Genomic DNA, 13000 nt, shown 5'->3' with positions numbered 1-13000 from the left:
ATTCACAAAGGAAAGCAAACCAGTGACAGAATGGGAATGGACACATGGAAGGCCAAAGTTCCTCCTGAACTGTGAGAACGAGAGCAAGCAAAGAATAGAGTGACTAGTAGAATCTATGTGAAGCTGGCTGCCCTCAGAATAGGAAGCACCTCTGCAGTGGGGAAGGGGGAATAAAACCCCTGTTTTTACCTGGAAGCCCAGTCCAGAGGAAATCTCCTTCTAGAATTCAAATGAGAACGGGATACAACTGAAAAAGCACCGTATGGCTCACAGTTTCCTTGTTGCAGAAGTAAGACTGGTTTTCCAACTCCTCTGGGCCCCCATACAGGCCAACATTCTGTGCCGGGCCCCTCCACTGGCGCTAGGTTTCCTGATGTTCGCATGGTTCTCAAACACACGAGATGAGAGGCCCCGTAGCCCAAAGTATCCCAGAGTCCAGAGAACTTGACCCAAACGCTCACCTAAAATGGGAAAGAATTGGTTCTAAAATCTGGCCCCAAATGCCTGCCAGCTGAAATGTACTTTGAGAAAAGACAAAAAATGGAAGTGGATACACAGAGGCCCAACGATCTTTCTTTTTTTTTTTTGTATTTTACATTTTATTTTTATTTATTTATTTATTTATTTATTTATTTATTTATTTTTTTAATATATGAAATTTACTGTCAAATTGGTTTCCATACAACACCCAGTGCTCATCCCAAAAGGTGCCCTCCTCAATACCCATCACCCACCCTGCCCTCCCTCCCACCCCCCATCAACCCTCAGTTTGTTCTCAGTTTTTAACAGTCTCTTATGCTTTGGCTCTCTCCCACTCTAACCTCTTTTTTTTCTCCCCTTCCCCTCCCCCATCTTTCTTACACAGTAGAGAAGGAAAAAGCAAAGGATAAAGGGACGAGCATAACCTCAAATGTGAGACACTCCAAAGAGTTGCACCCAGACAAATGTCCCCTGACTAAACCTGATGCCCCAACTGCAAGCAGTGTTTCTCTAGAAGGTTTGTAAGCCCGGAATTCTTCTGGCCATTGCCTTTCCTCCTGCCCTGTCCGTCAAGTATAGATGGACTATACAGTATTCCTTCAGTGATTGAAGGTCTGCTTGTGTACCTTCAAGTGTTTGGAACCTGGCTCTGGTGCAGGTAGAGCATCTGTAAAGTAGAGCCTTGGTCTCCCTTGGAGCCATTGCCACCAATTTGTTATTTTCCAAGCCTTGGGACACATTGCGGGATGCCTGGGCTTTCACTGCCTTCACCCAAGCCGAGCCCAAAGGTTGGCGCTGAGCTCTCGCCCTGGTCCTGTGCTATGGGAGAGCGAACAGTAACTTCCAGTGTAAGGAAGGATGTCCCTCTTGTCTCTCCCTGAGTGCTTGGTGCTTGGCCAGCTCTGGGTAAGGGCAGTGAAGGGTGGACCTCCCTTCATTTGGACTCAACGATGGTTCTCCTAGGCACACTATGCTTCTGGACCTGGGCAGCACAGAAGGGGCTCCTTCAAGGACCACTGCATCAGGTCCAGGTTCCAAACAAGTGCCAAACATCTAGCAGCAGAACCCCTTGCCTCTGCATCAATGTTGCATCTCTTTCCTGATGGGAAGGACAGGACAAACAGCAAATCCCTTTCTGCCTCTCTTTCTGAAGGAAGAAAACACACCTCCTGCAGAATTGCATGCTCAGGTGTAGCCAATGGAGGTTTCTTTATACCACATCCTCACGGGTTTCTTCCTGCCCACACAGTCAGCCTGCAAGGCGATAGCAGGAGGCCATGAATTCTACCCCTACCCATTCACTTCTGTAATGAAAAGCTTTGGTGCTCGGTGTGTCAACTTGCATGTTATTGCTCTTGTGTTCAAACTAGGATCTGTCTGGGGGCCATTCTGAGCCAGAGCCTCAGAAATGTATTCTGAACTACATTTTTGCAGGATCCATGGGTCTGTGTCAGGTACACAGTCCAGGTCCAAAAATTGGTGTGGGGTTGCCAGTGAGTTCCTGAGCCAATTGACCACGATCAGTGTTTGGTATCCCAGACGGTAGCCCGCCTGTCCCCGGGGGCTTGGTGCTTAGTAAGCTAGAGTCATGGCAGGGAAGGGTAGCCAGCTGGTTACCCTCCCCGGGCTACCGGAGATGCCTTCCTCCTGCTGAATAGATGGCTCATGCATGTGCACTCTGCCTAAGCCCCTGGATGGTGCCCGAAGGGACGTTGTAGTAAATGTTGGAGCCAGGCCAGATTCTAACCAGTTGATCATCAGCCTGGGGCCCTAAACAGCCACAGCTGAATCACTTCTGCCACTGTCCTCTGAAGGAAAGGGCAAGAAACAGACCCAGGTCGAGGGAATTCCCTCTCTTTCTGAAGGAGGAAGGTAGGCCCCTTGTTCACAGAGCTCCCGGGTATGGCCAGGAAAGGGCCCCTTCACCAAAGCCCACAGGTGTTGCTTATCCCTGAGACAGCCAGCTTGCCAGCCTTTTGCTGTAGTCACTGCATTACCACCACAGCCCTTTCTGATTCCTACTTAAGACCTCTGACCTTCCGTGAATCTATTTTCACCACTTTGCTCTCGTTTCAAAGTAGTTCCTCGCTGGGTGCATTCCATATTCCATATTTTCAGAGGCTGGTCCCTGGTGTTCAGCTGGGTATCCTAGTCCCATTTTTGTGACCGTGTCTAGGTTAGGTCACAGGTTCCCTGGCAAGTTGCTGTCAAAAGCATGCAGTCATTCAGGGGCCTAGGCCATTTGAAAGGCCCAGATTAGAACATTGGCAAGTTTTCTGGTCCAGAGGATGGAAGGGGGCTGGCCACCTACTGTGTGGAGGGAACACGAAGCTACACAGCCCCTTTCCAGATTGACCCCATTCCTATTGAAATATTGAAAAATGAGGCCCTGGTTATGGCCACTCCCTTCCCAAGGCTCTATGTCTAACAATGTCTCCGTGTAGATTTAGGAGCCATTGGAGCTGTGACTCACTCAACCCACACCCAGGGATTGGTTTTCTCACCACCCTATGCGTGTTGGACATGGTCCCCAAGCAAGGCAAGCCAGCCCCTGCTAATGGCTGTACTTGCACTGACTCAGACTTGGGTTTACCTTCCTTCTGGGGCACAGAGGGGCCAGTGGGACCCAGGGGGCATAGGTGGTGGGTGCAGGTCCCCAGCACAGGGAGGTTCCTGGGACAGGTGCCAAGGCATGAACAGCCCTGTGCGTCAAGGCAGTGCCCGAGCAACCTCAGTGGTCCAGCAAAGCCATTCGGTGCTCATGGTGTGGCAACCTTGGCGTTGGCCTTTGCATTGCTGTCCTCCTTCAGCATACTCCACAATAGCCACAGTGAGAGTTCTGGCTGCAAGGACTAGGTCCACAGCCGCCCTTGAAAGGACTTTGGTAGAAGGCAGGGACTGGCACCTAGGCTGGAGCCCATTGGGGCAGCACCTGGTGTTTGCCTCCTTACCAGTTCACTTCTCCCAGCCCCTGTTTGGAGCACTAAAGGCCTCTCACATGTGTACCCTCACAGCAAATGGATAGTTATGGTGGGTTGTGCTGATGAAAGCCAGGATTACCCTGTAAGAAGTATGTACTGAGTCGCGGTGTTGGCCAGCGTGCAATATGCCTGCAAAAAGTGCAGAGGTTGGTAACAGCACAGCGTTTCCTCGTCTGTTCACATATCATTCAGGTTGCCCTGTTTTAAAATGAATAGATCTTGCCCTGAGTATCATTCAGAGAGTGTAACAACTTCCCATTTTACGTTGGTTCTTGCCTTTTCCAGAGGCTGGAAAACGCGAGAGGCTCTGGTAGGGTGACGGAGATATAAGTCGTTGAGGGAGAGCCAAGGCCAGTTGACCCATTATGATTAGGTGGAACTCTGGAGAATCCCAACACTCTACAGCAGAACGCTGAAAGCATTTGTTCTGTAGCTGTTGTCTAACTAAGGGGACTTAGCTAATCATAATTCGAAGTGTCCCAAGAGCACCCTCGTCATTTCTTCTGGAGGCTGCGCCAAGGATGGCCCATGGGTCCAGCAGCCACCTACTCATTTCAGGCATTCCTTGTCCATGTTTGGGCCATTGAGCATGCAGCCAAGCAAATGGATGTGGCTGCCCCATGGCAGAGCTGTCTCAACCCCGTTGCTTCTTTCTCCCTCGTCACTTCCCTAGGGTCTACTTTTTCTTGAAAACTTCATCAGTGTGTATGTGCCAAGGCACATGTGGGGATAGAGAACTGTTTAGTAAAATGACCGCACATGGACAGCAAGTGAGCATGATTAGAATGCTCAGAATATGAGACTTTCTCATTTCTACACTCTATTAGTCGTGACTTGCACCCAATCATGATACCTGTGGTCCTGCGGGCCATCTGTGCCCCAGATGGAAGTTAAATCCAAGACGGGTAAGTGCAAGTGCTGTGTCTAGGAGTGGATGAACTGCTTTGCTGGGCCCCACCTGCGACGTGCCCAGGCCGGTGTGAAAATGTATCCCTGGGCACGGGTTGAGTGAGTGACAGCTCTATGGCTCCTAAGTCAAAACAGCAAAATTGGTAGATAAAGAAACATGGGAGGGCCACAGGAGGTCCCAGGTTCCACATGTCCGGATATTTCTCTGGGACACAGGCTCTGAATGGCACCCAAAGACGAGGGTCTTCGTATACCGAAAAGAGGGTATTCATTGAAACGGAAATGCGAATGGCCAAAGTGATTCATTACTGAAGAGACGGGGTTGCAGGTTAGAATGAAGTGTCTAGAAGGAAAATTTCCTGGCAAGGTCCTGCGTAAGGAGGAAGAACACCTGAGGCGAGAGAAAAACTAAAACTCTCTGGAAAAGGGAAAACCTCTGGAAAGTCCAGTCTGCAATGGGTCTGCCTGTGCCTTCTGCAACAGAGGGACAGCTTCTGGCCTTGGCTGTTTTTCCTGCCGTTCCCATCAGGAGACAGAGGCAGCAGGGATTCAGGGGTAGTGGGTCCATGCTCCAGGCTGTCGCTCAAGTGTTTGCAACCGTTTCTGTTATGCATTCGATGGTGACGGGCCACTGTCTGCACTGACCAGGTCCTGGAACATAGCTCGTATGCGTGGATTGTGTGCTCTTCAGAATCTGAGGCCAAGCAGTAAGTGCTCTCTGAGAGCAGGGCTATCTTTCCTGTGTGTTGTCAGAAAAAGATTTCCCTTGGTGGGCACGGAAGCAGCGTGAGAACTCACCATGCATGCCTGGGAGCTCACTGTGTGACTGACAGCCTCACTGGCTCACCCGGGCCGCAAACCAAGTCCTAGTTAGCACATAGCATTGGCATGGGAATGGCTCTAAGGACAACGAAAGTTTCCTTTCAGATGAGAATGGGAGAAGGCTGAGAGGGAATTGTGTCGCGCCATTTGCCCTTGTCCCAGAGTGAGGTCAACTGCCTTCCCACACCCTTTGGCCCTAACTACACACAAATATCCTCTGTTGGGTACCTTCCCCTGACCTACATCTCATGTTGGCAATTTAGATCTGGAAGGCATGTTGCAATGCTCCTAGGGCCCAAGTTATTGTGCTGTCACAAGAACTCATCCAGAATCCCCAATTAAAATCAGAGGGAATTGCTCTGAAACATGGGCCCTGATGTGCCAATGGAAGATTCTCATTTTAGAAAGGGTAAAAGGGGGCACCTGGATGACTCATTCCCTTAAACCTCAACTATTGGCTTCTGCTCAGGTCATGGTCTCCTAGTTCTCTAGTTCGGGTCCCTAGTCGGGCTTCGTGGTGAGAGCTCGAAGCCTGGAGCCTGCTTCAGAGTCTTTTCTTTTTCTTTTCTTTTTTTTTTTTGTGTGTGTGTTTATTTTTTTATTTTTTTATTTTTTAATATATGAAATTTAGTGTCAAATTGGTTTCCATACAACACCCAGTGCTCATCACAAAAGGTGCCCTCCTCAATACCCATCAACCACCCTACCCTCCCTCCCACCCCCATCAACCCTCAGTTTGTTCTCAGTTTTTAACAGTCTCTTATGCTTTGGCTCTCTCCCACTCTAACCTCTTTTTTTTTTCCTTCCCCTCCCCCATGGGTTTCTGTTACGTTTCTCAGGATCCACATAAGTGTGAAACCATATGGTATCTGTCTTTCTCTGTATGGCTTATTTCACTTAGCATCACACTCTCCAGTTCCATCCACGTTGCTACAAAAGGCCATATTTCATTTTTTCTCATTGCCACGCAGTATTCCATTTTGTATATACACCACGTGTTCTTTATCCATTCATCAGTTGATGGACATTTAGGCTCTTTCCATAATTTGGGTGTTGTTGAGAGTGCTGCTATAAACATTGGGGTACAAGTGCCCCTATGCATCAGTACTCCTGTATCCCTTGGATAAATTCCTAGCAGTGCTATTGCTGGGTCATAGGGTAGGTCTATTTTTAATTTTCTGAGGAACCTCCACACTGCTTTCCAGAGCGGCTGCAACAATTTGTATTCCCACCATCAGTGCAAGAGGGTTCCCGTTTCTCCACATCCTCTCCAGCATCTATAGTCTCCTGATTTCTTCATTTTGGCCACTCTGACTGGCGTGAGGTGGTATCTGAGTGTGGTTTTGATTTGTATTTCCCTGATAAGGAGCGACGTTGAACATCTTTGCATGTGCCTGTTGGCCATCCGGATGTCTTCTTTAGAGAAGTGTCTATTCATGTTTTCTGCCCATTTCTTCACTGGGTTATTTGTTTTTCGTGTGTGGAGTTTGATGAGTCTTTATATATTTTGGATACTAGCCCTTTGTCCGATGTGTCATTTGCAAATATCTTTTCCCATTCCTTTGGTTGCCTTTTCGTTTTGTTGGTTGTTTCCTTTGCTGTGCAGAAGCTTTTTATCTTCATAAGGTCCCAGTAATTCACTTTTGCTTTTAATTCCCTTGCCTTTGGGGATGTGCCGAGTAAGAGATTGCTACGGCTGAGGTCAGAGAGGTCTTTTCCTGCTTTCTCCTCTAAGGTTTTGATGGTTTCCTGTCTCACATTCAGGTCCTTTATCCATTTTGAGTTTATTTTTGTGAATGGTGTGAGAAAGTGGTCTAGTTTCAACCTTCTGCATGTTGCTGTCCAGTTCTCCCAGCACCATTTGTTAAAGAGACTGTCTTTTTTCCATTGGATGTTCTTTCCTGCTTTGTCAAAGATGAGTTGGCCATACGTTTGTGGGTCTAGTTCTGGGGTTTCTATTCTATTCCATTGGTCTATGTGTCTGTGTTTATGCCAATACCATGCTGTCTTGATGATTTCAGCTTTGTAGTAGAGGCTAAAGTCTGGGATTGGGATGCCTCCTGCTTTGGTCTTCTTCTTCAAAATTACTTTGGCTCTTCGGGGCCTTTTGTGGTTCCATATGAATTTTAGGATTGCTTGTTCTAGTTTCGAGAAGAATGCTGGTGCAATTTTGATTGGGATTGCTTTGAATGTGTAGATCGCTTTGGGTAGTATTGACATTTTGACAATATTTATTCTTCCAATCCATGAGCAGGGAATGTCTTTCCATTTCTTTCTATCTTCTTCAATTACCTGCATAAGCTTTCTATAGTTTTCAGCATACAGATCTTTTACATCTTTGGTTAGATTTATCCCTAGGTATTTTATGCTTCTTGGTGCAATTGTGAATGGGATCAGTTTCTTTATTTGTCTTTCTGTTGCTTCATTGTTAGTGTATAAGAATGCAACTGATTTCTGTACAGTGATTTTGTATCCTGCAACTTTGCTGAATTCATGTATCAGTTCTAGCAGACTTTTGGTGGAGTCTATCGGATTTTCCATGTATAATATCATGTCATCTGCAAAAAGCGAAAGCTTGACTTCATCTTTGCCAATTTTGATGCCTTTGATTTCCTTTTGTTGTCTGATTGCTGATGCTAGCACTTCCACCACTATGTTAAACAACAGCGGTGAGAGTGGGCATCCCTGTCGTGTTCCTGATCTCAGGGAAAAAGCTCTCAGGTTTTCCCCGTTGAGGATGATGTTAGCTGTGGGCTTTTCATAAATGGCTTTTATGATCTTTAAGTATGTTCCTTCTATCCCGACTTTCTCCAGGGTTTTTATTAAGAAAGGGTGTTGATTTTGTCAAAGGCCTTTTCTGCATCGATTGACAGGATCATATGGTTCTTCTCTTTTTTTTTGTTAATGTAATGTATCACGTAGATCGATTTGCGAATGTTGAACCAGCCCTGCATGCCAGGAATGAATCCCACTTGATCATAGTGAATAATTCTTTTTATATGCTGTTGAATTCGATTTGCTAGTATCTTATTGAGAATTTTTGCATCCATATTCATCAGAGATAGTGGCCTGTAGTTCTCTTTTTTTACTGGGTCTCTGTCTGGTTTAGGAATCAAAGCAATACTGGCTTCATAGAATGAGTCTGGAAGTTTTCCTTCCCTTTCTATTTCTTGGAATAGCTTGAGAAGGATAGGTATTATCTCTGCTTTAAACGTCTGGTAGAACTCCCCTGGGAAGCCATCTGGTCCTGGACTCTTATTTGTTGGGAGATTTGTGATAACCGGTTCAATTTCTTCGCTGGTTATGGGTCTGTTCAAGCTGTCTATTTCCTCCTGATTGAGTTTTGGAAGAGTGTGGGTGTTTAGGAATTTGTCCATTTCTTCCAGGTTGTCCAATTTGTTGGCATATAATTTTTCATAGTATTCGCTGATAATTGTTTTTATCTCTGAGGGATTGGTTGTAATAATTCCATTTTCATTCATGATGTTATCTATTTGGGTCAGCTCCCTTTTCTTTTTGAGAAGCCTGGCTAGAGGTTTGTCAATTTTGTTTATTTTTTCAAAAAGCCGAGTCTTGGTTTCGTTGATCTGCTCTACAGTTTTTTTAGATTCTATATTGTTTATTTCTGCTCTGAAATTTATGATTTCTCTTCTTCTGCTGGCGTAGGCTGCCTTTGCTGTTCTGCTTCTGTTTCCTTTAGGTGTGATGTTAGATTTTGTATTTGGGAGTTTTCCTGTTTCTTGAGATAGGCCTGGATTGCAATGTATTTTCCTCTCAGGACTGTCTTAGCTGCATCCCAAAGCGTTTGGATTGTTGTAATTTCATTTTCGTTTGTTTCCATATATTTTTTACTTTCTTCTCTAATTGCCTGGTTGACCCACTCCTTCGTTAGTAGGGTGTTCTTTCACCTCCATGCTTTTGGAGGTTTTCCAGACTTTTTCCTGTGGTTGATTTCAAGCTTCATAGCATTGTGGTCTGAAAGTATGCAGGGCATAATTTTAATTCTTGTAAACTGATGAAGGGCTGTTTTGTGACCCAGTATATGATCTATCTTGGAGAATGTTCCATGTGCACTCGAGAAGAAAGTATATTCTGTTGCTTTGGGATACAGAGTTCTAAATATATCTGTCAAGTCCATCTGATCGAATGTATCATTCAGGGCCCTTGTTTCTTTATTGACTGTGTGTCTAGGTGATCTATCCATTTCTGTAAGTGGGGTGTTAAAGTCCCCTGCAATGACCACATTCTTATCAATAAGGTTGCTTATGTTTATGAGTAACTGTTTTATATATCTGGGGGCTCCGGTATTTGGCGCATAGACATTTATAATTGTTAGCTCTTCCTGATGGATAGACCCTGTAATTATTATATAATGCCCTTCTTCATCTCTTGTTACAGCCTTTAATTGAAAGTCTAGTTTGTCTGATATAAGTATGGCTACTCCAGCTTTCTTGTGGCTTCCAGTAGCATGATAAATAGTTCTCCATCCCCTCACTCTCAATCTAAAGGTGTCCTCAGATCTAAAATGAGTCTCTTGTAGACCGCAAATAGATGGGTCTTGTTTTTTTATCCATTCTGATACCCTATGTCTTTTGGCTGGCGCATTTAATCCATTTACATTCAGTGTTATTCTAGAAAGATACGGGTTTAGAGTCATTGTGATGTCTGTATGTTTTAGGCTTGTAGTGATGTCTCTGGTACTTTGTCTCACAGGATCCCCCTTAGGATCTCTTGTAGGGCTGGTTTCGTGGTGACAAATTCCTTCAGTTTTTGTTTGTTTGGGAAGACCTTTATCTCTCCTTCTATTCTAAATGCCAGACTTGCTGGATAAAGGATTCTCGGCTGCATATTTTTTCTGTTTAGCACACTGAAGATATCGTGCCAAGCCTTTCTGGCCTGCCAAGTTTCAAAGGAGAGATCAGTCACGAGTCTTATAGGTCTCCCTTTATATGTGAGGGCACGTTTATCCCTTGCTGCTTTCAGAATTTTCTCTTTATCCTTGTATTTTGCCAGTTTCACTATGATATGTCGTGCAGAACATCGATTCAAGTTACGTCTGAAGGGAGTTCTCTGTGCCTCTTGGATTTCAATGCCTTTTTCCTTCCCCAGTTCAGGGAAGTTCTCAGCTATAATTTCTTCAAGTACCCCTTCAGCACCTTTCCCTCTCTCTTCGTCCTCTGGGATACCAATTATGCGTATATTATTTCTTTTTAGTGTATCACTTAGTTCTCTAATTTTCCCCTCCTACTCCTGGATTTTTTTTATCTCTCTTTCTTTCAGCTTCCTCTTTCTCCATCACATTACCTTCTAGTTCACCTATTCTCTCCTCTGCCTCTTCAATCCGAGCCGTCATGGTTTCCATGTTGTTTTGCATTTCGTTTAAAGCGTTTTTCAGCTCCTCGTGACTGTTCCTTATTCCCTTGATCTCTGTGGCAAGAGATTCTCTGCTGTCCTGTATACTGTTTTCAAGCCCAGCGATTAATTTTATGACTAGTATTCTAAATTCACTTTCTGTTATATTATTTAAATCGTTTTTGATCAGTTCATTAGCTGTTGTTATTTCCTGGAGATCCTTCTGAGGGGAATTCTTCCGTTTGGTCATTTTGGATAGTCCCTGGAGTGGTGAGGACCCGCAGGGCACTTCCCCCTTGCTGTGGTGTATAACTGCAGTTGGTGGGCGGGGCCGAAGACCGACCTGATGTCTGCCCCCAGCTCACCTCTGGGGCCACAGTCAGACTGGTGTGTGCCTTGTCTTCCCCTCTCCTAGGGGCGGGATTCACTGTGGGGTGGCGTGGCCCGTCTGGGCTACTTGCACACTGCCAGGCTTGTGGTGCTGTGGATCTGGCGTATTAGCTGGGGTGGGTAGGCAAGGTGCACGGGGGCAGGAGGGGCAGGCTTAGCTCGCTTCTCCTTAGGTGATCCACTTCAGGAGGGGCCCTGTGGCAGTGGGAGGGAGTCAGATCCGCTGCCGGAGGTTTGGCTCGGCAGAAGCACAGAGTTGGGTGTTTGCACGGAGAAGCGAGCAAGTTCCCTGGCAAGAACTGGTTCCCTTTGGGATTCTGGCTGGGGGATGGGTGGCGGAGATGGCGCTGGCGAGTGCCTTTGTTCCCCGCCAAGCTGAGCTCTGCCTTCCGGGGGCTCAGCAGCTCTCCCTCCCTTTGTCCTCCAGCCTTCCCGCTTTCTGAGCAGACCTGTTAACTTATGACCTCCCAGACGCTAAGTCGCGCTTGCTGTCGGAACACAGTCCTTCCGGCCCCTCCGCTTTTCCCAGCCAGACTCGGGGACTCTGCTTGGCCTGCGAGCCGCCCCTCCGCCCCGGCTCCCTCCCGCCCGTCCTTGGAGCTCGCACCGCCTCGCCGCCCTTCCTACCCTCTTCCGTGGGCCTCTCGTCTGCTCTTGGCTCCGGAGACTCCGTTCTTCTAACCCTCTGGCGGTTTTCTGGGTTCTTAAGGCAGGTATAGGTGGAATCTAAGTGATCAGCAGGACGAGCGGTGAGTCCAGCGTCCTCCTACGCCGCCATCTTCCGGAACTCCGGCTTCAGAGTCTTTGTCTCACTCTCAGCCCTTTTCTGCTTGCAATGTCCCTCTCTCTCTCTCTTTATCTCACTCACTCTCTCAAAAGTGAAATAAATGTTTTAAACTGTTAAAAGACATGGGGCTACGGGGGCTCTTGGGTGACTCATTGGTTCAACATTTCTTCATTGCTAAAGTCATGATCTTATGGTTTGCAAGCCCTCCCCCACATCAGTTCTCTCCTGTGAGCAGGGAGACGCCTTGGGATCATCTGTCCCACTCTACCCCTCACTGCCTGCTCTCTCTGTCTCTGTCTCCGTCACCTCTCTCTTCCTCTCTGTCGCTCCCTCTGTCTGAAAAGTAATAAAAAAACACAAAAGAGAGGACAATGGTGGAGTAGGTACATAGAGACACAGTGTTCCTATGAGAGATGCAAATGGGATAATTTGTGGATGAAATGGCTCCTACAATCTCCTGGTAAGCTGACTGTGTCAGGAATAAGAAACACCTATGGGCAAGGGCAAAGGTAAGCCACCACTGTTTGCAGTAGGAGTCTTCATGGCAAGATACCTTATTCTTACTCGGGAAAGAGAAGAAAAGCTTCGGGAGTTCACCCTTTTCCTTTTGTCACCTGATCAAAGGAGAGAGGCAGCAGTGTTACCAGGGGCCTGGTGTTGTGTTCAGGTGTTTTGAACTGGCCTGTGGTGCAGTAGTTCTTGAATGGTGTCTTTCAGTGCTAACAAGGTCCTCGCGACTGGTGCCCACGGGGGAGCCAACTGGTCTTCAGAGTGAAAGCATCCTTAACATGCAGGGAGGGAGACACGTTGGCTAACGAACATTTCTTTTCTCAGCCAGCCAGACACCAAGTACTCCCAGGAAGGCAATCTTTCCTGCGGGATATCAGAAACTGATTGCTCTTGGCTTAGCCCAGACAAGAGTCAGAGCTCATTAGGAAAGCCTGGGCACTCCCTATGTGGGGGATGGCCTCCTTGGCCTTGCCTGGGACCCAAGACGTCATTATCAATACAGCCAGGGAATTGGAATGGCTACACACACGGCCAAAGGCTTTCCTTTCAGCTGAGAAGGAGATAAAGTTGAGAAGTAACTGTCCAGCTCCATGTGCCTCTTGTCCCAGAAGGAAGGATAGCTCCCTCCTGATCCCTCTGACCCTGTGTACACACATGCATTCCTGCTGGGCACCTTGAAACGCCCTGGGCTTATCTTTGCCAACAGGGTACTGAAAGGCAATGTATTTTCTTTTCTTTTATTTTACGTTTTGAGTTCCATTCAAATTAG

Source organism: Neofelis nebulosa, chromosome 16 (assembly GCF_028018385.1).
Source record: "Neofelis nebulosa isolate mNeoNeb1 chromosome 16, mNeoNeb1.pri, whole genome shotgun sequence".
Lineage (NCBI taxonomy): Eukaryota > Metazoa > Chordata > Mammalia > Carnivora > Felidae > Neofelis > Neofelis nebulosa.
This window is presented reverse-complemented; position numbering follows the sequence as displayed.